Raw genomic sequence first — 25,143 nt, forward strand, 5'->3', positions numbered from 1 at the left:
GAAACAACATTTCTCCGCCATGTTGGAGTCAACAGAAATTACATTATAAATATTCCCTTACCTTTGATGATCTTCATCAGAATGCACTCAGGAATCCTAGTTCCACAAAAAATTGTTTTGTTTGATAATGTCCATTATTTATGTCCAAGTAGCTACTTTTGTTAGCACGTTTAGTACACATATCCAAACGCTCGTGCAGGTCCAGGCGAACTTCGGCCGAAAACTTCAAAAAGTTATTACAGGTCGAATAAACTTGTCAAACTAAGTATAGAATCAATCTTTAGGATGTTGTTATCATAAATATTCAATAACGTTCCAACCGGAGAATTCCTTTGTGTCTATAGAAGTAATGGAAAGCAAGTCGATATCATGTGGAATGCGCATGACCAGGACCTGGCTCTCTGCCAGACCACTGACTCAAACAGCTCCTATTCGGCTCAACAGCACAGTAGAAGCTTCATTGAACGTTCTACAAACTGTTGACATCTAGTGGAAGCCGTAGGAGGTGCAAACAGATCCATATCCCACTGGGATTTCAATAGGCGATGAGTTGAAAATCGACCAGCCTCAGAATTCCCACTTCCTATTTGGATTTTTTCTCAGATTTTTGCCTGCCATATGAGGTCTGTTATACTCACAGACATGATTCAAACAGTTTTAGAAACTTCTGAGTGTTTTCTATCCAATAGTAATAATAATATGCATATATTATCATATGGGACAGAGTAGGAGGCAGTTCACTCTGGGCACGCTATTCATCCAAAGTGAAAATGCTGCCCCCTAAACCCTAAAAAGTTAACTTATTTGGGCTAGGGGGCAGTATTCGGAAGTTTGGATGAATGAGGTGCCCAAAGGTGCCTAAACTGCCTGTTACTCAGGCCCAGAAGCTAGGATATGCATATAATTGGTAGTATTGGATAGAAAACACTCTAAAGTTTCCAAAACTGTTAAAATAATGTCTGAGTATAACAGAACTGATATGGCAGGCAAAAACCCAAGGACAATCCATCCAGATGTTTTTTTTTCAGCTCACCCTTTGATTACTATGGCTGTCAATGGGAATATAAAAAGGAATACCTCCCAGATTGCAGATCCTAGGGCTTCCACTAGATCTCAACAGTCTTTAGAGTTTCAGGCTTGTTTTTTGAAAAATGAGCTAGAATTTGTAGTTTTAGTAAGTGGCTCCCATTTTGGCTGTAGTGTTTGTTGCGCGCTCCGGTGAGTGTGCGTATTCGGTTATATATCCGGTAATGGTCTCCGGTATTCTGTCTTAAATTGTATTGTTTATTTACATATTAGGGTACCTGAGGAATGATTAGGAACGTTGTTTGATATGTTTGGAAGAAGTTTATTGGTAACTTACGGGATTCATTTGTATGCATTTTGAACGAGGGAAACCGGTGGATTACCGAGTCTAGCGCGCCAATGAAACAGACCTTTTTGGGATATAAAGAAGGACTTTATCAAACAAAATGACCATTTGTTATGTAGTTGGGACCCTTGTGATTGCAACCAGATGAAGATCTTCAAAAGTAAGTGATTTATTTTATCGCTATGTGTGTGCGGGGCGCTGTCCTCAGATAATCGCATGGTGTGCTTTCGCTGTTAAGCCTTTTTGAAATCTGACAATGCGGCTGGATTAACAAGAAGTGAAGCTTTGAAATGATGTATGACATTTGTATTTTCATGAATTTTAAATCTTACGATTTCTGTAATTTGAATTTCGCGCTCTGCAATTTCACCGGATGTTGTCGAGGTGAGACGCTAGCTTCCCAATGATCCGTAAGAAGTTAAGCACCAGCTGTCAGAGTAGCTCACAGATCACTGCACCTGTACATAGCCCATCTGTAAATAGCCCATCCAACTACCTCATCCCCATACTGTATTTGTTAATTTTTCTTGCTCCTTTGCACCCCAGTATCTCTACTTGCACATTCATCTTCTGCACATTCTACCATTCCAGTGTTTATTGCTATATTGTAATTACATCGCCACCATGGCCTATTTAATACCTTACCTCCCTTATCCTACCTCATTTGCACATGTTGTATGTAGACTTTTTCTACTGTATTATCGATTGTATGTTTGTTTATTCCATGTGTAACTCTGTGCAGTTGTATGTGTCGAACTGCTTTGCTTTATCTTGGCCAGGTCGCAGTTGCAAATGAGAACTTGTTCTCAACTAGCCTACCTGGTTAAATAAAGGTGAAATAAAAATAAATAAAAACGAAGTGAGACAGTGTTCTTCTCTCTGTGACCAGGCCTCCCAGGATCTGAGGTTATCCTTCACAGACAGTCAATTACTGCAACCACAGCTAATGCATCTCTAATAAGGCATGCTTACACACACACACACACACACACACACACACACACACACACACACACACACACACACACACACACACACACACACACACACACACACACACACACACACACACACACACACACACACACACACACACACACACACACACACACACACACACACACACACACACACGAGTAAGCTACCCTATGATTAAACCACTCTACAGGGTAATTGACGTTTTACATCATGGTTTCACATTGATATTAGGGTTGCCTGTGATCTTGATATTACCTCCTGAAATCTACTGAACACCCTCTGATCTAAACAGTGTTGACGCCCTTGTTAAAAAAGAGGCCCCCTTTAAGAAAGCAGAACATTTTATTGTTTAAATATTTAAATAACATTTAAATAACATTGTTGTTTAAATATTGTTTTTACTTTGTCTAAGGCTTGGCTCCGGCAAGGTGCCCACTATTACTCCACCAACTCCCAGGAGCTGAGATATTCTGCCTGTTTATTTTCCATTACCTGCTCACACATTCCACTGGCAAGGGAGGGGAGAGGGGGAGTGGCAAGGTGCTGATAAGAGCTGGGGCCAGGCTGCGCTCCAGCACAGCAATCCTCCTGTGAGAAACCATCTACCCTGAGACAGACAGATCCTCCCTACCAGAGCATGATCTGAAATAAGGCTTGTCAGGACAACAGGATCTGCTAGTACTCTATGTCAGGAAAGCATCTCTCCCGCAGTCAATAGACTGACCTTGAAGATGGGAGGATGTGGGGCAAGTGATGCGTTTCATTATGACGCACAATGGATCGTCATCAGGAATATACTGGGTATAGGCCTAGCAGTTCAGTGGTTTGAACTGACCACACCACATAGGCTAATCTGGAAACACATTAGGAGTTTAAGCTAAGCAAAGAGATGTATTCCATCCACCAACACTAAGCATGTGCATTTAACATTGAACCTTCTCTATTTTTAGGATTTTGATATTGAACAATATTTATTATAGGTAAGGGTAGAGCCATCTTGAATTGTGCAAATTGTGAGTTTTGGCAGGGCACTGAATGCTAACGCTGCCACCGGGAGGCACCTCGCCTCATCTGGACCTGAAAGGCTTGTCACAACTTTGTCTGAGACCAGGACAACAATATCAATGCAATAAATTGCATACAATTAGTTTGTTGCTAATTATACTATTTACATTTTAGAGTATTTTTTTTTGACTGATAAGATGAATCTGTGAAATGAACTTTGATGACAGTCAGCCAAATAAAATTTGATTTGACAACAAGGTAGCTAGCTATCTATAGCTAGAGGACTCATGATATATCTCAAGGAGTGAGTACAATTTTTGGCTTTATCTTTTGTTGTTTAGTATTTTTGCTAGCTAGGGTCATCTACTATTAGAGCCACCTGTCTTCCCAGTAGCCTACTTGGTAGGTGAACTGCTGACTGCTCATAACTTGCAGATGATTGTTGACACGCCCAGGATTAAGGGGCAGGGCAATTTGTGACTTGTTTTGTTAAATCAGTGGCTGTATTGGAGGGGGAGTCATTTCTTCTCTCCTAGACAATCAGCAATTAGTACAGGGAGGTGTGCTCTTAACCTCTGCTAGGCAATTAGTGTTAGTACTTCAGCCTCCCCTGGTTTATCAGCGGCAGCTGTAAGCGGCGGTCATGTCAGTCTCGTTGGAGAAGGTAAGAACGTCGCCGAAACTAAGACAGTTCTGCCAAGTTGTTCTGTGGAGTTCTTCGTGGAAGACTCCACATCATTCTCTCACTTGAGTATCTTACCTAGTTTTTTTCTGATCTCATTTTGCAGCTTTGGCAACTATGCGTGTTTTTTTCTATACCCGTTCGCTCTTCTCCCTGTAGGCGTTACAGACGCTCCCCACCCCTTGGCTGCAATCCTAATTTAGTGTACCCTGCACAACCTATGTGGAATTCTGAGTCTGTCAGCGTTTGGAACTGCTGATCTGCAGTCAAGAAAGCAGAGTTCATCTCAGCATATGCTGATCTTCAGTCCCTTGAATTTTTGACCCTAACGGAGACATGGATTACCACAGAACACTGCTCCTCCAGCTGCTCTCTCTTCATCTAAGTTGTCTCTCATAGTCCACGAGCATTTGGTCATTGCAGTGGTGGCACCAGGCTTTTTTCTTTTCTCCCTCTCTCACCTGTCCATCTCCTCATTTGAGTTCCATGTGGTCACTGTCACTTGTTCACTCAAGCTGAATAATGTTGTCATCTATTGCCTACCAGGTGCCCTTGGAGAGTTCCTCAATGAGCTTGGCAAGCTAATTTCCCGACGATGGCTCACCGCTCTTCGTACTTGGACTTCAACGTCTGCCTTCAAATAATTTATTTCCAACGCTCTTTCCCCTCCTTGCCTTGTTAGCTCACCCTTCCAATCCCTTCCAACTCACAACGCAGGCAATTAGCTTGACTCATCTTTACTAGAGGCTGTTTGCATACTAATCTCACTGCAGCTCCCCCTTCCAGGTCTCTGATCCCTACTTTGTTTTCTTGGTCTCCCTTTCCTTCAACCCTGGCCACTCAGCCCCTACCCAGATGGTCAGGCGCTGTCACAATCTTTGCTCCCTCTCCTCTTTTATCGTATCATCTTTCCCTTCTGTTGAATCCTACTCCCTCCAGTCTCCCTATTCTGCCTCTCTAACCCTACTCTCCTCCCTTTCCGCATCCTATGACTCGCACTGTCCACTTTCAGGGCTGCGGTTAGCTGAGCAAAAATGTAAAACTAAACTTCCGGAGGACCCATCATCCTTTCACTCCCTCCGTTCTACCTTCTCTTCCACTGTATCAGGTCCTAAAGCCACTTTCTGTCATTATAAATTCAAGTTTCTGCCTCTAACCCTAAGAAACTACGTTCTACCTTATCCTCCACCCCTTCCCTCTTTGCGGACGACTTTGTCAACCACTTTGAAAAGAAGGTTGACGACATCCGCTCCTGATTCACTCAGCCTATTGAGTCCACTGGTCCCACAGAACTACCCAACGCCTTGACTTCTTTCTTCCCTCTCCAGACTAAATCTTGCGACAAAGTGAGGTCTGGCCACTCGACAACCTGCCCGCTCGACCCCATCCTCCCTTCCCCAGACAATCTCTGGAGACTTTATCCCATTCCTCATCAACTACTCCCTGACCACTGGCTCCGTCCCATCGGACTTCAAACTGGCTAGAGTTGCTCTCCTCCTCAAGAAACCAACACAACTCATCTGATGTCAAACTACAGACCTGTATCCCTTTTCTTTCAAAAACATTTGAGCATGCCATCAACTCTCTCGTTATCTCAGAATGTTCTTGCCACTTCTGGTCTCTTGGCCCTCCCACCCCTATGGAAGGGCAGCACCCGGTCAGGCCAGTCCACTCTTCTTTGTCCTGGCACCCCAAATTGTGGAACCAGCTTCCCCCTGAAGCAATGACAGCAGAGTTCCTGCCCATATTACAAAAGCACCAGAAACCCTACCTCTTCAAAGAGTATCTTAAACAATCCCCCTCACCTCTACCTCGTTGTTTTCTTTGATTCAAGAAACCACTACAAAATAAAATGCACTATTAACTCCATACCATTATTACAGAGAATCAAACAAATTATGCTACCCTCTGCTTATTGGCTACTTAGAATTGTATAAGCTGTCTCAAAATACAAGACTGCCCCTTTCAGACAACAAAGAGCACTTTACCTGACTCGCTTTTCAAAGATGCCTAGAAATGTACACGTTTTGTGCTCTTGTAGGAAGCAATCACTCCACCATTGCTGACTACAAATAATAATAATGATAATGACATGATAACTCACTAACTAGCAAAGGATATGAAAAAATGTGCACACGTGGCTACATGCAGCTCTCGCTTTGATCTCAAAACAAGCACATCTACTCACGACCGCTCATGCTGTAAACACTGTCCAGTTCAAAGTAAATGGCACAGGTCCATATACGGCAATGGTCTATTTGCATAGACCTACTGCAGCTCTGATTGTTTATACCGCACCGGTCTGTGTAGAGTACGGGCTGAGTAGTACATGTCAATGCAATAGAATCCTTCTCCGATGCATTTTGCCTACAACAAAATCTCTTGGATAGGTCATTATGTTTTGGTATGTTGCATTGACGGTGGCTAATATTGTGTTGCTTCGATCACAACTGCCACAGTAAAGGGAAACGTTGATAGTCTTAACAGGGAAAACTCTAAAACAATGGCCACCAACCTTTCCTGAGTCAAGTAGGCTTATTCATATGCATAAGCTCTGTGGGTGTTTTGAATTAATCACCACCTTAGAAAGCACTGTCCATTTCGTTGTGTTGGGCTTTGAAACAACATCCACAATGACCATTTTTCCCACTCAGTTTCAACCTGTTGAACATTTTTCAAATTGATCAATCACAGTGAGGGGAGTTTTAAAAGCGCAATACTGTTTTGATGTGATTTGACTGCATTTGCATTGATGTCAGAGTGGTTAGAGGGAAAATAGAAAACATAGTACCATCAGCGACCTGATGGTCATTAGCGGGTCTACCAACCCATGTACAACTATTTGTTGAAATGTGCTTAGTCTCGAATGTTTAAAAAAAATCTTGAAGACAACGTTAATGTGCTTTGACTATAGTGTCCCATGTGCATTTGTGGGGCACAACAAAATAGAAACCAAACAAAGGAGCAGGCCGTTTACTGCAGGGGCAGTATTGAGTAGCCAGATAAAAGGTGCCCATTTCAAACGGCCTCGTACTCAATTCTTGCTCGTACAATATGCATATTATTATTACTATTGGATAGAAAACACTCTAGTTTCTAAAACCGTTTGAATTATATCTGTGAGTAAAACAGAACTCATTTGGCACAAACTTCCTGATCAGGAAGTGGAAAATCTGAAATCGATGCCCTCTTCTAGGTCCTGCCTATAAATGGGCATGATACCTATTAGTATACATGCACGTCATACACCTTCCCCTGGATGTCAAGATGCAGTGAGAGAAGAAATGGAGTGTTTATCTTGGTCTGAGATGGAATACGTCCTCTTGGAATGACGTGTCACCCATTTCCTGTTTTCAGGAAGGCGCGAGGGTGGACCTGGATTTGCCTTCTGAATAGCTTTCGTTATAGGCGACTACTATCTCCGGCTTTGATTTTATTTGATACATGTGACAATATCATCGTAAAGTATGTTTTTTCAATATAGTTTTATTAGATTTTTGAAATTTATTCGGGACGTTAGGCGTGTTGCGTTGTGTGCCTTTGTTCAGAAAGGAGAGCTTCGCGCCACTTGGCTAGTGCGCTTGCTAATTCAAGAGGGAAAAGGACGTTCTAAATCCAAACAACGATTGTTCTTGACAAAGGACACCTTGTACAACATTCTGATGGAAGATCAGCAAAAGTAGGACCCATTTTATGATGTTATTTCATATATCTGTCGAACTGTGTACTATTAGTTTTGCGCCCAGGTTTTGGGCACTCGGTCGACATAACGTAAGCCTTATGTGGTAATGAAGTTATTTTTAGAATTCTAACACGGCGATTGCATTAAGAACTAGTGTATCTATCATTTCCTATACAACATGTATTTTTTAGTTATGTTTATGAATAGCTATTTGGTCAGAATGTGTCAGAAAAAAATCCGGACGTTGTGGGAAAAAGTAGCTACGTTAGCACAATGTATAACCACTGATTTCAGCTCTAAATATGCACATTTTCGAACAAAACATAAGTGTATGGATAACCTGATGTTATAGGACTGTCATCTGATGAAGAATATCAAGGTTAGTCAAAAATTATATATCTTTTACTGGTTTGTTACGATCGCTAACTTTTGCTACTGGGAAATGGCTTGTGTTTCTGGCTATTGTGGTAAGCTAATATAACGCTATATTGTGTTTTCGCTGTAAAACACTTAATAAATCGGAAATATTGGCTGGAATCACAAGATGCCTGTCTTTCATTTGCTGTACACTATGTATTTTTCAGAAATGTTTTATGATGAGTATTTAGGTATTTGGCGTTGGTGTCTGTAATTATTCTGTCTGCTTTCGGTGCAATTTCTGATTGTAGCTGCAATGTAAACTATGATTTATACCTGAAATATGCACATTTTTCGAACAAAACAGATTTATTGAATAACATGTTATAAGACTGTCATCTGATGAAGTTGTTTGTTGGTTAGTTTGGTTGGTTCTTGGTTAGTTAGGTTGGCTTTGTGCATGCTACCTGTGCTGTGAAAAATGTCTGTCCTTTTTTGTATTTGGTGGTGAGCTAACATAAATATACGTGGTGTTTTCGCTGTAAAACATTTTAAAAATCGGACATGTTGGCTGGATTCACAAGATGTGTACCTTTCATATGCTGTATTGGACTTGTTAATGTGTGAAAGTTAAATATTTAAAAAATATATATTTTGAATTTCGCGCCCTGCACTTGAGCTGGCTGTTGTCATAAGTGTACCGACACCGGGCTGCAGCCATAAGAAGTTAAGCTGTTCTTGCCATAATTTGGACATGGTCTTTTACCAAATAGGGCTATCTTCTGTATACCACCCCTACCTTGCAGAAAACAATTGATTGGCTCAAACACAATAAGGAAAGAAATTCCACAAATTAACTTAAGGCACACCTGTTAATTGAAATGCATTCCAGGTGACTACCTCATGAAGCTGGTTGAGAGAATTCCAAGAGTGTGCAAAGTTATCAATGCAAAGGGCGGCGACTTTGAAGAATCTCAAATATATTTTGATTTGTTTAACACTTTTTTGGTTACTACATGATTCCATGTAAAAAAAGAAAAACCCTTGAATGAGTAGGTGTCCAAACTTTTGACTGGTACTGTGTATATATATATTTTTTAATTAAAAATGAAAAGTTTTAATGTCTTGAGTCATTAGGTATTCAACCCCTTTATGGCAAGCCTAAAGCTCAGGAGTCACATAAATTGCATGGACTCACTATTATTAAGTTGCTTAAACACTATTATTGCACACAGAGTTAAGCACATTTTTACTTATTTAGCCTTGCCATAAAAAGGGGTTGAATACTTATTGACTCAAAACATTTCAGCTTTTCATTTGTTACGAATTTGTAAACGTTTCTAAAAACATAATTCCACTTTCACATTATGGGGTATTGTGTGTAGGCCAGTGCCACAAAATTCAGGCTGTAATAACAAAAATGTCAAGGGGTGTGTGAACCTTCTGAAAGCACAGTAAGTGCATTGACGATATCATCCCCACAGTGACTGTACGTACATACCCCAACCAGAAATGGAATACCAGGACATGTACTCAGAGCATGCGCTGACCAGCTGGCAAGGGTCTTCACTGACATTTTCAACCTATCCCTGACCCGGTCTGTAATACCAACTTGTTTCAAGTAGACCACCATAGTCCCCGTGCCCAAGAACGGCAAAGGTAACCTGCCTAAATGGCTATCGCCCAGAGCACTCACATCTATAGCCATGAAATGCTTTGAAAGGCTGGTCATGGCTCACAACACCATCATCCCAGACAACCTGGACCCACACCAATTCACATACCATAGGGCTGTGTGGTAAACCGTGTTTTACAATATACCGGTATTGATGCACGGACCGGTTTGGGTTTTTACTTTACATTCTATAATGGTATTAGAATGTTTGGTTTGTTAAATGTGATACGCTGTGTGTAACTTCCATTTTTATAGTTTACTTTGCTACTTGAGTCATCTCTCTCCATGCCGCTTTACTCACAGACCTAACCATGCCCCATCACTCAAGGAGCGCATTTGTTGTTCCTCCATGGTCAATGCAACCCATGCAACAATGTTGATGACAACGATGCTGTTTTCACTTTGCTTCTTAATATAAACCCACTAGTGTTCTATAATTACACTATTAGTTTGTTTCTTACATCTGCAAACAGCTACTTTGTCTTTTCTTAGCAAGATGGGCCTAAATACTTGTCAGCCGAAAATGCTAATCGCTAGTTATTACATTTATTAGCTAACTAGCTGAGTCAGAGCAAACGTGATTAGCTATACAGCCTGATAATACCAGTGATGGTGTAGACCCAAATCAGCATGTTGTTTGAGCAACAGTATCTTCTACATCAAAAGAGGAATATGTAAAGCATGAATATGTTAGCTACGTGAAGTAGCTAAGAGAAAACATGTAGCCAAAGTTTATAGGGTCCTCTATGAAACACTTATCAACACTTTGTTCCCTACCCAATCAATAACTCTTCCCTGGCATTTTTATTCATTGTCATGTCAAACCCTGTATTCAAAACTCCCACAATTATATTCCAACTATAGAATTAGAATAATCACTCTCGTTCCATGATTCCAACAGTTCACCCAAGTGTTTTGCTCTAAATTGCAAGTCAATTCACAACATTTGGTTAAAAATAAGGCCTGGAATGTTTGCCCATACTGTGCAGCTCTATTTGACAGTGTGGAAATGAACTCAAATGGGTGCAGGAAATGCAGAAATTGATAAATGCTGAAAAGTATTTTTGGTTGAAGTTGAATTGAACAGTATAAAACAAATCAGAATGGAGAAACACCCATTGAAATCCCGTAGAATGTATGTTGTCGTCAACCTAGGGTCACACACACTACTACATTTAGAACTTGTATTATTCAAAAACATAAAAGTCATAACGTCCATTTTTTTTATTTAAATACTGTGATATATTTTGGCCATATCACCCTAACTAGCATACCACCTCAACAGATCCACAGATGACGCAATCTCTATTGCACTCCACACTGCTCTCACCCACCGGGACAAAAGGAACACCTATGTCAGAATGATGTTCATTGACTACAGCTCAGCAGTCAACACCATAATAACCTCCAAGCTCAGGTCCCTGGGACTGAACACCTCCAGCTGCAACTGGATCCTGGACTTCCTGACAGGCCGCCCCCAGGCAGTGAGGGTTGGCAACAACACATCTGTAAACACGGGAGCCCCTCATGGGTGTGTGCTTAGTCGCCTCCTCTACTCCATGTTCACCCACAACTGCGTGGCCACGCATGACTCAAACCCCATCATCAAGTTTGCTGACGACACGATGTTGATAGGACTGATCACCGACGATGAGGCAGCCGTCAGGTAGGTCGTCAGAGACAACAACAACCTCTCCCTCAATGTCAGCAAGACAAAGGAGCTGATTGTGGACTACAGGAACGGAGGGTTGAGCACGCCCCCATCCACATCGACGGGGCTGTAGTGGAGCGAGCCGAGCGCTTCAAGTTCCTTGGTGTCCACATCACTAAGAAATTAACATGGTCTAATCTAATCTATCGGGATAACTGCTAACTTCTTCTGTCAACAAGCCAGAAGTCACACGGTTACTTCTGGAATTCACATATTTTCGGGAGCTTCCCGAAATAGGACCAAAGATTTTTATAACCAAACCAAGACAGACCACAGCCAGTCATTTCAAAAAGGGGGAAAAATTGTCATAGCGGACAGAACAAGCAAGGTGGTGGGCAGAGATGAGCACGAGTTAGAACATGCCAATAGGATCTCTCTATCATTCATTTGCATATTTCTGTTAGTGAACGCCAACTCTGTTAAGTGCACGTGTGCGATACCTCAATATGCGTTCACACTCCTAAACAAAGACATTTTACTTTAGCAAAGGGTAAAGTCTATAAAAAATTGTCCACTCTGTTCGTAACAGATTGTAGTTTTGGGAACAGAAAACTGTAATGAGATCAAATGTTTCATCGATGAGAAAATGTGCAGAGTGTCGGCCAAAATCCATTATGTTCCATCTTCTCCCACTGCCGGCCACTGGGCTACCTCTCACTACCATATTTGGTAGCGAGTGGAAACACCAAGCGGATGCTTCACATTTATACACCTGGTGAAATATCTGTCTCATGAAGGAACACCTCCCCCCCCCCCCGACTAGCGTTGTCCCTCTCAAACATTACCTCGGTTTCCTCACCTATCAACAAGGAGAGAAGATCCCGCCGCTTCCTTTAGATCACACCATGCTTTACAGCAGGGATCATCAACTAGATTCAGCTACAAGATCATTGTTTTGTAGACTGCAGATTGACTGCAAGAAGCTCAAACAGATATAATATGACTAAAACATAAAACAGATTTCCAAAATTAAAATCACTTGGAGCCGGTGATTGCTGGTGTTTTTACAGTCTTATGTCCAACAGTTGGGCACACCTGCTTTAGAGTCCACGAGTGACGATTCAGGGGCAAATGTCCGACACAAAACTAGAGGCACAAATTGGGAAACGCACCAGCTCGCCTTAGTGTTGTTTAAAAACGAGGAGGTGAAATACATTGGGTTCAACATTCTCTGTGAACATATGGTAGTAATTTGCTCGAGTAGACTCCCTGACTCTGAAAGTCTGCCGGTGGAGTGCGTAAGCTCAGACAGTCTTTTCGCTCTCTCAAACAAAAACAAAATAGAGAACATATGTGCAACCGATCAGTTTATTATCTAATCTTTTATACATTTTTTAATTGGACTAAGACTAGACGTCTTAATGTCAACAATACTTATTTTTTTAAGACCCCAAAAAATAAATACATAAGAAATACTCCAAAAATTCCATTCTAGATTTCTCTTATGGCGGGTGTCACTCCACCTACAGCAAACTTACAGATGTCTAGCCTAAACCTCCAGGAGCATGTGCAATCAGGTCCTTTCTTTCTCTTACTCCTCCAGTTATTAATCACATCAGCAGACAGCTCCAATAACAGAATCTGTGCCTGCAATTATGATCCAGGAAACCACCCGATTGGCCAGCTCTGCTGGGAGAGGTCAGGGGTTAATCTCCTTAGAGGGGTATAATCAGGTTTTGGGGTAATCACCGGTGCCCCCCAGAGAGAAATTAACATTTCGTTGTTAGGTAAGATAAAAAGGCTGAGATGGAATCCAAATAGAGATGCATTGACCAACCAAGCATGTGACCACAACACATCTTGCACAAATTACACACTGTATATGGGGCTGAACATGCATCATCACAAGCATAATCCAGAGCAAGAGTCATCCCTCTGATTCACTGTAACAGCCATAGAGAGCAGTCTTACCTCACTGAGGGATCCATGGTGCAGGGGCATGTTGAGGATGCTTGTAGAGACCAGTGTTGGTGCTGGGGGTCATACAGATCCATAGGGATAAAGAACATAGACGCTGGAGATAGAAATCCAGCATGGCACCATGGAGACCTGAGCAGGAGAGGGTAAGAAACTCAAATTAGTCACACACCAAGAAAATGGGACTTACTGCACTTCAAAGTGTGCCAATGTCAATGGCAGATGGGAACCACAAAACATGTCAGGTCGGGAAGGCTATTGATTGCATATCACGAGGCTTGGGATGCCTGATTGAAAATAAAAACAAACATTTATTTTTTGTTTCTGCCCTGAGATTGTGCGCAAAAAACCCTATGGGTTAAGGAGGCTGGGGGGGGTTGCTGGGCAACCCGAGCGGTGCAGAGGTATCATTGCACAGCGCTGCAGACATCCTGTCACCGGGCCAGGAGCCCAGGGACCCAGCCGCAGTACACTACGACCTCCACTGAGGGAAAGACATTACACATCACTGCAGCCCATAACTTAGTTCTCACAACTTTAGAAGTCATTAGCAGTGCCGGATCGGTGCCACTTCAGCATCACCGCCAGAAGGACGCTGCCAGAGAGAGACCGAGGCAAATTCCAACAGGAATATAAGAGATAGGCCTACAGCACAAAGGTAGAGGACTATAGTGTCTGAAAAATAAAATGTGGGTGACTCATACATTGACTCACTTGTGTGATTATTCAAGTCAATAACCTCGAGACCCACAGTAACGCTGGCACGTTTTGGACTTATAACCCCTTTTAAAACAGTGTGCGTTTGAGCTACAGGGTTGTTGCAGTGGATTTGTCCATCTGTTCCATTAGTCTATGATTAATGGGAGTTAGAGTGGCGTTTGTGAGACAAGGGCGGATCGCGAAGACCGTTCTTCTCACACAAAAAAAACATCTCAAGTCTGAACGGTTGGAGTTAAACTATTATGACCCCATCTATGAAAAGCAGAGACGCTCACGAACACGTAACCGGTTTCGCTCTAAGACGCTAACAAGCCACACAAGAGTCGTTAGAAAGTAAAAGAGGTCCTTCTCCATAGAAGATCAGAGGAAATCCCAGGACAGTGTCTATAATACTGTAATAAGCTCAAAATTGCTGTCACAAACTCCAGTTGTCACTCACAATTTCTGTACTTAGAGCATTCTTATGAATACATTTATCAGGTTTTTGCTTGGCAGACATTTTTTGGGGGGGAAAGGGATTACATAAAACATATTTAAGATTAGCCTTTCAAACACAGATTTAGGCCTGGCCTACATGAACCTGAAAACATACTGAGGGGCAAAGTGTCGGTCAATAGCTGGTATGATACCAGGGAATCCTCATCCAGCAAAGACATCCCAACAGCACATTGGGACACACACAAACATCTGATTTTAGACCGGGGAGGTGTTATTCCAGGGGGTGGGGGGGGGGGGGGGGACAAGGGTGTCCCCATAAAGCCTCCAGTGAGTGGGCCACTGCAGGCCAGAGAAGCACCCTGCTGTGGCTGGGAGATAAGTGGAGCAGCATGGTCTGGATATGGCCCAGCAGCCAAGAACAGCTCTCAGCACCAACACAGGGGCTATTCTTCCACCAGGGAGAGTTCCTTGAGACTCAAAGGGCCTTTATTTAGCCAGGGATATCAAAGTGAGTATACATTCAAAACAGACAGCACGCGGCAAACTCTTGCAGGGGAAATAAATGCACTATATCAAATAGAAATCTTCAATTCCTGCGAACAAGAAACTCTATTCTGTTAGCTTAAAGGCATTTGAGGACACCAGAGCAAAGTCTAAAACACCCTCGTAAAAGGAAATAACTGCAGTAGGCATTCCATGCACTAACTACTTTTAGGCCAAATTATAAGAAACCTGCCATTTGAAAGTGCTTGAGTGGTTAGTATGAGCAAATGGAATACAAATTGAAGAAAAAAAAATCCATGGACACAGTGAGCACATTCAGGAGAGTGAAAGGCAGCAGAGGGAGATCAGCTGTGCTCTTCTGTTTACAACACTGTCTCTGCCTCTAGACTCAAATGTCTCCTCAACATGCCAGGGTCACTTAAGGGTGCAGCCGATAATTGGCAACTAACCGCGCTGGCTATTTATAAAGTCCTGAGAGAATGCAGGAATATATTCTGAGGTTGGGAGGTCTGTCACAGTGCAGGGGCATGGCTCCAGGGAAAGTTATTTTGAGTAAAAGCAACAATGCAGAGAGAAATGCAGGAAGCATTAAAATAGAGAACGAAAGTACTAGCTAGACATCTTGTAGTTCTACTCCTCAAGTTTAAGTGCTATCATTAAGTTGGAGAGTTAGCCTCACATCTGTTGTGAAGTGGGAAAAGCTTCAAGCGCCTTGTCACGTCATATGCAAATTCCTCACAGCACTAGGTGTCAGGTGTTAAACTTCACTGTCTGACAGGATAGTTATGTAAGGAAGGACAAAGACGGTGGTTACACAACGGAAAAGAACTGTCAGCCAGGAAGGGGAACACTGCTGCCCAAAAGTGCGAGGAATCCCGCGGCACAGAAAAAACTAAAGTCAACAAACAAAAAACGAAAAGAAACATTGGGCTGGTGTGTGAGTTTGTGTGCAGGTGTGTGACAGAGGCTGGAAAAAGGAAGTCGAAGTGAAGCATTTGGAGATTCCATCGCTGAAGTTAATTCCGTCGGCTTTAGCAAAACCAACAGAGTGGCACGAGAGCAGAGGCAAATGTGTCGAAGCTCAGAGGAGCGACTAATGCCATCAAAGTGAACGATCAGCCACAGCTAATTGAAATTAAAGACCATACAGGGGGAGGGAGAGTGGCTCCGGTCCGTTCACAGGGTCCTCTCTGTGTGGGGATGTGTATGGGCCTACGCCAGCTTTTCCCCCCTCCTCTCTCAGCAACTCACCTTAAATCAAGTCCAACTGCTTCCTTAGAGGAATAATCAGCCTCCTGTTAACTAGCTACTTTAACCAAAGTCCTAACCTACATCTAGCTCAGTGTTTTCAACAAGCATACATTCACTTATTTTTCTTATATTTTTAGACCGCAAGCCTAAAGGGATATAATATTTGACCAATGTCAAACCTTGATTACACTTGGGAACATTGTCCTGCGTAGGGTGCCGTCTTTCGGCTGGGACGTTAAAACTGGTGTCCCGACTGTCTGTGGTCATTCAAAATCCTATGGCGCTTATTGTAAGAGTAGGGGTGTTCAACCCGGTGTCATGGCTAAATTCCCAACCTGGCCACCTAAGTATCCCCCTCATTCCTAATTGGAATATATCACTCCTCACCTCTCCAACTGATAGTTTATGTGTGGTGAGAGTTCTGGCACAAAAATGGTTGCCGTGCATCACTGAGGTGGGTGCTACACATTGATAGTGGATGATGTGAGTTTCCCCTCTTTTTTGCTAAGAAAACTTGGGGACCGCAGGCCACTAGTTGGGGAACCCTGAAGAGCTGAGTGAAAGATGTATTTTTAGAAGCACTGCTCACAGGCATAACAGATGGTCTAATTTACTTGAAATAAAGTCTTGGTGTTTGTCCTTGTGTTTCTTGGCAAGTTATATTTCAATATTTCAGTTTTAACTGCTAGTGAAGAGAAGACAACAGACTACTTACTAGTCAGACTCAATCTCAAAGGCAAAAAGGTGACTGGAGTCACATTACAGGGTAACCTTAGAGGCAGGTGAACATGTGTCTCAACTTTGATATTTTGGTTAAAAGACTCAGGTCACAAAAAATGAAATCAAAACAATATACCACATTAATTCTTACTAGTAATACATTTATTGTTTTAGAAACATTAGAAAGCATGCTCATCTTTTTTTTGCTTGTGTTTGGTTGGTGTAATTTTTGTGAAAAAATATATTTGCGCTGGTAAACAAAACTGGCTGGTAAAAAAATATATATATATATGTTAGGCCCTGCTCCTTTCTCTGTTTTTATCCAATTTCATGTGTCATATTTTAAGACAGACATTCTGGTTGGAGTGGAGATGGGTCTTGTGGGTTGATGAGTCTTCCCACTGCATGTACCATCCATTATTGCTCAGGGGAAGAAAACAGAATTTATGCAAAAAGAATACCCCTGCACTTATCTTATCGACATTCAATTATTCTCACAGTTGTGAGCATACCAGTTGACATTTGGACTAGGCTACCAGCTGGTCTTAAATCAGTGATCAAGTTGTATTAACATTAGGCCAAACAGACCTTGATGAAGAGCATGGAAAATATTTGGGGATGGCACACATTGGACAGAGTATACACTCACAGGTCAAACTGAGAAACAATGACAGACGGCTGCAATTTGAAAATGAAGCTATGAAAATGCAGGCCTATAAGTGAACTTACTCAGCAATGTTTTCATGTGTTAATCCATTTTAAACACTTGCCAGCCTAAATCCCATAAACAAGGGCCTACTAGATTTGTACTGCAGTGGTTCCTGACATAGCAATTAAAAGACTTGTGTGCATTTAACCTCTTAAAGAGGTAGTACAGCAAAGAAACAATAATCAGTACTACTTGTCAACAATTTTGGGGCGGCAGGTAGCCTAGTGGTTAGAGCTTTGGGCCAGTAACCGAAAGGTTCGAATCCCCGATCTGACAAGGTAAAAATCCGCACGCAACAAATTCTAGAGCTGCCGCTTTTTTTCTCCTCCCACTAATCAGACGTTTATATGAAATTCCCCTACGCCCTTTGACAAATCACCAAACAGGCAAAGCTTCAATACAGGACTAAGATCGAATCCTACTACACCGGCTCAGACCTCGTCGGATGTGGCAGGGCTTGCAAACTAACAATGATTACAAAAGGGAAACCCAGCAGAGAGCTGCCCAGTGATGCAAGCCTACCAGACGAGCCAAATGCCTTCTATGCTAGCTTCGAGGCATGCAACACTGAACTATGCATGAGAGAACCAGCTGTTCCAGGACGACTGTGTGATCACGCTCACCGTAGCCGATGTGAATGTCAACCTGTTTAAAAGGTCTTACTCACAAGGCTGCAGGATGCGTACTAAGAGCATGCGCTGACCAGCTGGCAAGTGTCTTCACTGACATTGGGCATAGTCCATGTGCCCAAGAACGCCAAGGTAACCTGTCTAAATGTCTATCGCCACATAGCACCTTAGCCATGAAATGCTTTGAAAGGCTGGTGATGGCTCACAGCACCATCATCCCAGACACCCTGGACCCATTCCAATTCGCATACCGCCCCCAACAGCTCCACAGATGACGCAATCTCTACTGCACTCAACACTGCACTTTCTCACCTGGACAAAAAGAACACCTACGTGAGAATGCTGTATTTAACCAGCGAGTAATGTGCAAACAACGTTCAAATCTTGACACAGGGCTCTACAGTTTGCTGTGCGACCTGGAATTTCGATTTAGGAGTACTAGTGATCCTATCAAAATGTAGGATTCTAATTTTATTATCTCAAATATTTTTCATTGTGCTCCTACATTTTTCAATTTGGGCGCACATGTAGTCCTTGTAAAGAAAGGTCAGCATAGAGCTGCAACATTGCATCATACCACAGGCTTTAGGCATATTACTGAGGTATATCAACTGTTTTTATAAAAGACAAAACAAGACACTAAAAATCTGCTTCTTAACCCATCCTCGGTTTACTGAATCCTCCAGTATTTGAATTCTCCAGGAACGCCATCCTTTTAGCTGCCTTCCACATATTATTTCAGAAGCTGATCGGCCTCCATCACACAACACATGTTTTTATAAAATCACAAGGCCCCAAATAATCACATTTTCTTGGTTCACAAACAGGAAGGGATTTCCCAAAATAAAACTAAGTGAACAAACTGACCTTTTCCACTTTCTCCATTAAAAGACAAAAACCTTTAAATTACCATCAGAACAATCTGTCCCTTCCCCTATTCACATTAGCTCTTCTAAAATATCCACTCAGATGGCTCTGTGTATTTAAAAGAAAGATCAATACCATTAAAAAGGACAACTGCAGCCTGCATGGTAAACATCATCAAGGACAGTCATCCAGCAACCGTGTAGAACAGGGGTGTCGTGTCAAACATACAGCAAGCAGGTGGTTTCAGTCTGAAATAGGCAGGTCAACGAAAGGCTGTTTGAATCAAAATGAATGAAAAACATTTGCACATCTAGGTGTTCAAAGAAAATCCCTCTTCAACAAGCGCATTGAAGATGTAAACATTTGAAGATTCAATAAAATGGCCACCCGCACACTGTATACTGGAAAAACAAATAGGCTATTCCTTTACAGGCAACATGTTCATTGTTATACTATCTTTATGTTGCAAGTAAGTGTACAGAATGAAAATGGATAAAATGTCAAGAGTATGAAATGCCCAGCATTAAGCAGCATTTCCAAAAGCCAGCGGGAATTTGTGCAGGTTTATACAGCCTGTGGTAGCAGAGGACCCCTAAACCTCCACAGCTGTCTGAAACAGTTCTCTGTGTACAGTCTAACGGGTGATAGGTTAGAGTTATAGTCTTTATCTGCTCTTCTAAGTTGGAGTCTGAGGTGGATCTGAGCGGTAGATCTCAGCTTGCATTTTGACTCAGTTATCTTGACTCAAAAGGTTGGTGACCACTGCTCTATCCTGATTGCCTGGTCACTTTCACCCCTACCTGCATGTACATATTACCTCAATTACCTCGTGCCACTGTTACATTTTTTTAATGTTCCTACTTTTTAACTCTGCATTGTTGGGAAAGGGCTAGTAAGTTTTCTTCGACAGCTCAGCCACCCTGTCTCCAGGCTTGGGGGGGGGGGGGTTAGGAGTGGGGGTTGACTCAGGGAGGCACAGCAGACAGAGGAACCCATTGGGATGTGAAACTTGATCCGTGTGCTACCCCCTCCCTCTATCTCCACCACCTCGCCAGAGAGCCTTGGAGACTCCCTGAGCAATCTGATCCCTCACTGCCTATGAGATTGGAAATGCTTTCAGAGGAGAAAGACGGATGCAGGACAACAGAAGCAAGGCAGGGGAAAGACGCTCTTAAACATAAAGGGATGTTAGAAAAACAAGCATTGTAAATTTAAAAGTGCTTGAGAATGTTTTGCTTCTCTCTTTCACCACACTCAGAGCACTTGAGGCAAGTTCTGGTTTACGTTACAGACTTCAGTACTGAAACAACTTCAATTCTAGGAAATAAGTATCAATACTACCCACACCACCTACAACACACTAAGCATGGACTTTACGGAAACCATGTAGGTTAGCCCATTTAATGAAAGTACATTGAAAAACATCTCGTTTTCCAACATTTAGGCTATGCCTACTTAAAGGTTCAACTGCAGTGGCAGCTGTCAAGCAGGGGCATGGGAGACAAAACAAATGGCCCATCATGAGTGATAATCATTCCATTATAAAAGGAGAAGATAATTCCAGCTAGCTACATCCTCTTGACAATGAGCAGACCTCTGATCTGCACATCGCGTGTGCATAAATCATATCTGAATTATGCACAATTTACTGAACCCCATCCCCATTTCTGTCTAACCCTCCATTATGTTCTCTCCAGACTTCAGGCAGTTACAGAGCTCTGGCTAATTAATCACACTCAGCTCCAGAGCAGGGCTAGACTCCTGCTATAATCACTGTTAGCCCACTGATCAAGATACTGTGTACACAATCATTGCTAGAGAGACTAGGCATAGGTCTATATGAACTATGAAGACATTCAGCTATGACTAAATAGGGACAATATATTGTCATGTGCTTGATTATGGTTTTAATAGCTGGAGAAATCATCACGCTTAGTTTGTTAGCCATTCTTCCTGGCCTAGTCTCACTCCCCCAATATTGGCCTGTTTTATGGAGTATCCCAGGTAACCCACAGAATGTAAAGATGTCTGGCATATGTATAATGTTAGACTTTAGATGCAATATTTTTTTCCTCCACCTTTAGAAATCCACTTCTACCCCATGCCGCTTAAAATGGACAGTTTCACAGTCAGGGCTTCCATCTGGTTTTGACCTCCCTATTTTCCAGAGCCCATTCACTCCAGAGTTGCCTCCAGCATTGGAAGGTGGGGAGCACAACGCATCGCCCTCCCACTCCAGGCCCAAATTAAAACCAGCTTTTTTCACAAACGAGAAAAGCATGGCCAAAAATGTCCCATTCGTATGCGACCAACACACCGGGTATTTTCCCTGTGAAAAAAACAGACCTCTAGCTACACACATAGTGTGTGTATGGGTGTTTGTGTGTGTATGGACAGATTTTAAAGTGTCTCACTGCCTCCAATACTTTCACACCATCAGTGTGGACTATATCACATGACGATGATTGACCAATTTATGATGTGCAATGATACTCAACAGGGTATAAAAATCCATTGACCTTCATGGTAGCCCCCCAGAAACCCCTTTATTCAAACTGTGTGTGTGGTTATTGGCAGAAACGTGAGAGCTGACGTGAAGTCTAATTAAAGAGGAGGATGAATGCTTATTTGGGTGATTTGTTTAATCAACTTAATCCTTGTTATCAGTACTTGAGGTACGTTGTCCTCCTCGGTCCTCTGATAAACACTTGTTACAAAACACACTTAAATTACAACGAGGCCTACCATGAGCCAATGTACAGTTTTAATCCGTTAACAACTAACGTTAGCTAGTTAACTATGTATAATAAATGAAGTTAACACTAGGCTAGCCTACTAAACTTTCAAGTAGTACAATTCAAAGATATGGTTTAGAACTGACTTTTCAGAGGGAAAGTGGAAAAACTTTCTTCTGTCATCTAATTTGATACAAATTATTCCAAACCTCATCGCAGTCAATCCCTCAGTAAAATGTGTTACATTGTTGTAATGTCTCTGGAAGCGATACTATAACGTTAGTTACATGATACCGCTCTGTGCTAGCTAACTAGCAACCCACTAGCGAACAACTTTCATTGCGTAATGAGTGAATTAATTTATAAAACAATTTAAACTTAGCAACTAGCAAATAATACTCTGGCTAACTATATACTAACCAATTCGGTCAATAGAGTTCAGTGTCAGGTTTGCTAGTAGAAGTACTTGCAAACGAGTAAGCTAGCCAAACAAATGTTTCTCGATACTTAGCTAGCTCGCTAACTAGCAAGTGGCTACGCTAAAATTAGCTAGCGCTAACAATCTAGCGAGGTAGTTTTCGCTTTCAAAACAAACTCTCGGAAACAAGTGGCTGTATTTAAACCGAAGCTAAAATGTTTAGCTAACTAGTTAATAAATATAAACGTAATACACTTCCAAAATGAAGCCAGTAGCTAATTTTTGTTTTTTCGTTTATTTTTCAGACGCAAAAACAAACTTTTCCAAGACAACAGCCAAAGCAAGGGCAAAATTAACAGGAGTATGATCTAGCCTGGTTAGATTTCATTCCACCTCACCTTTTTCTTCAGCAGATGTGGCAATCCTTTTGGTTCCGGGCGAGCACTCCTCTGTATCTTTATATTTCGTCTTGAAGTTGCAAAAATGTGGTGTACATTTCCCAAACATGCAGTTTAACGTCGGCCCTGCTCTACTCGCTCTGTTTTTGCCTCTGCCTATGTCATTTGATGAAGCACACGTAGACAGACCAACATTTTCCAATCACTGCAGCGACTGCACAACCATTTGAGGGGGACCGAGTTGCGGCAGGAGTATTTCTATGGAGAATTCAAGTATGTCCCAATTACCTCAGTGACGCCCCCTGGTGTAAATGGACATACCTATTATTTTTCATTGCCCTAATCTACTACAGTATATTCGTATTTGTTTTACACATGCATACATTAGTCTACTCACAAATAGAAGAGCGTGGAGAGTAAAAAGACGGGGAAGAAGCGAGGAGAGGAGATGAGGAGCTTGAGAGGTATATAGAGAATCTGGAGAAGCAGATAGATGGTGAAAATTGAGAAAGAGGTGGACAAAGTGTGGACATAAGAGGGATTGAAAAACATGGATAAAGGAGAGATGATATTGAGAATAAAAAGGTGTAGGAGATAGATGAAGAGGAGGATAGGATATGAAGAATAAAGGTGAGAAGGAAGTGGAATAATAAATTAAGGTGAAAGACAACGTTGTGAAATAAAATGTTTATTGACAAATTTCAAAGATTCAAACCATCCTAGGGTCATTCCACCAATTCAGTGCCTTTTGAGAAGTGTCATTTCACCAAAGTTTAACATTGTCAAGAGCACATGTTCAAATTCATAAAAAACATGTTCTCATCTCAAGAGTTTTTTTTAAATAACAAAAATTACTATAGAAAGGGCCTATTAAAGTGCCAAATAAATAAAATCTAAATAAAGTAACAGTGTTGACAATTTCTTCTTAAATCAACCATAAATCCCCTTGTGACAGGGGGAATGGATGCTTCTGTGCATCAGGGAGTGGCAAGTGAATATCAGTTTCACAAAGAAAAAAAAATGAAATAGCTAAAACATTTCTAGCCTGTCTATCTATGGGTAACAGGGTTGACGTGTTATGTTCGACCCGCTCAGTTTCCCACCACAAAACACCAGAAAATGGCCAAAAATAGTCAAACCATATCACCTGCTTTTAAACTATGATTTGACAATTAATGTTCAATGTTTCTTTAAAAAATATATTTTAAAAGAAATAGTTTCACCATATTAAAACAAAAGTTCAGTTCACATAACAGGGATCACCAAAATGAGGGACAGGCGTAAATAAATCAATAATCACATTAAATAAATAATCTTCAAATTACTTTGTCAAAGCAACTAAAATAACTAGGGCTTTACAACGATGGTGACACTTGGAGAAATGTTTTGAGCAAGTGGGTTAAAATCTTCCTAGAAGGGCCTCCCGGGTGGCGCAGTGGTCTAGGGCACTGCATCGCAGTGCTAACTGCGCCACCAGAGTCTCTGGGTTCGCGCCCAGGCTCTGTCGCAGCCGGCCGCGACCGGGAGGTCCGTGGGGCGACGCACAATTGGGCTAGCGTCGTCCGGGGTAGGGAGGGTTTGGCCGGTAGGGATATCCTTGTCTCATCGCGCTCCAGCGACTCCTGTGGCGCAGTGCGCGCTAGCCAAGGGGGCCAGGTGCACGGTGTTTCCTCCGACACATTGGTGTGGCTGGCTTCCGGGTTGGAGGCGCGCTGTGTTAAAGAAGCAGTGCGGCTTGGTTTGGTTGTGCTTCGGAGGACGCATGGCTTTCGACCTTCGTCTCTCCCGAGCCCGTACGGGAGTTGTAGCGATGAGACAAGATAGTAATTACTAGCGATTGGATACCACGAAAATTGGGGAGAAAAGGGGATAAAAATTTAAATAAAAAATCTTCCTAGAAGAAGTGACACAGGGTGGATGGAGGGGCGTCAACATGCTGAATTTTGGCACTTTAGGTAGCCTTTATTCACATAAAAAAATTATATTTATTGGATTCTGTTTTAAAAGGGCACTTCATTTAATATAACAGGCTTTTAAAATGTAATATTGTTGCACAAGTTCTACTTAAATATCAAATGGACGCAAGAGGCACCCATTTTGTGGAACGACCCCCTAGAGATCTAGAGATACCAGCAGCCTCTCAACATTGACCCTGGTAATACAGGCATACTTGTGGTTGTAAAACAAAAACATAATGGTGATTTGTAGTCTTTGCTGAACAATATAAATTAAGGTCATGGTATTTAATAGGCTACAGCATGCATAAATTAAGGCCCTTCAAACATTGTCCAATCCAGAAAGTTCTCAAGAGAGACGAAATCAAGCACATTTCCTTCCCAAGATAGATACACACACACACCGATAGACTCCTGTTA

The 25,143-nt window shown here is 42.0% G+C and overlaps 1 protein-coding gene across 2 annotated transcripts in view; it reads right to left on the reverse strand.

Annotated features, from left to right (window-relative positions):
- The window catches only part of LOC120046532 (bone morphogenetic protein receptor type-1A-like), a 55,753-nt gene extending 32,750 nt beyond the window's left edge, over nt 1-23,003 (reverse strand). For both annotated transcript variants that reach the window (XM_038991850.1, XM_038991849.1), the window contains exons 1-2: nt 22,769-23,003; nt 13,374-13,511 (exon numbers count right to left, since the gene is read on the reverse strand). The gene's annotated coding sequence lies outside the window, so the exon portion shown is untranslated. The remainder of the gene's footprint in view (nt 1-13,373; nt 13,512-22,768) is intronic.
- Nucleotides 23,004-25,143: the final 2,140 nt, after the last annotated feature.

The sequence above is a fragment of the Salvelinus namaycush genome, chromosome 4, assembly GCF_016432855.1.
Source record: "Salvelinus namaycush isolate Seneca chromosome 4, SaNama_1.0, whole genome shotgun sequence".
NCBI lineage: Eukaryota > Metazoa > Chordata > Actinopteri > Salmoniformes > Salmonidae > Salvelinus > Salvelinus namaycush.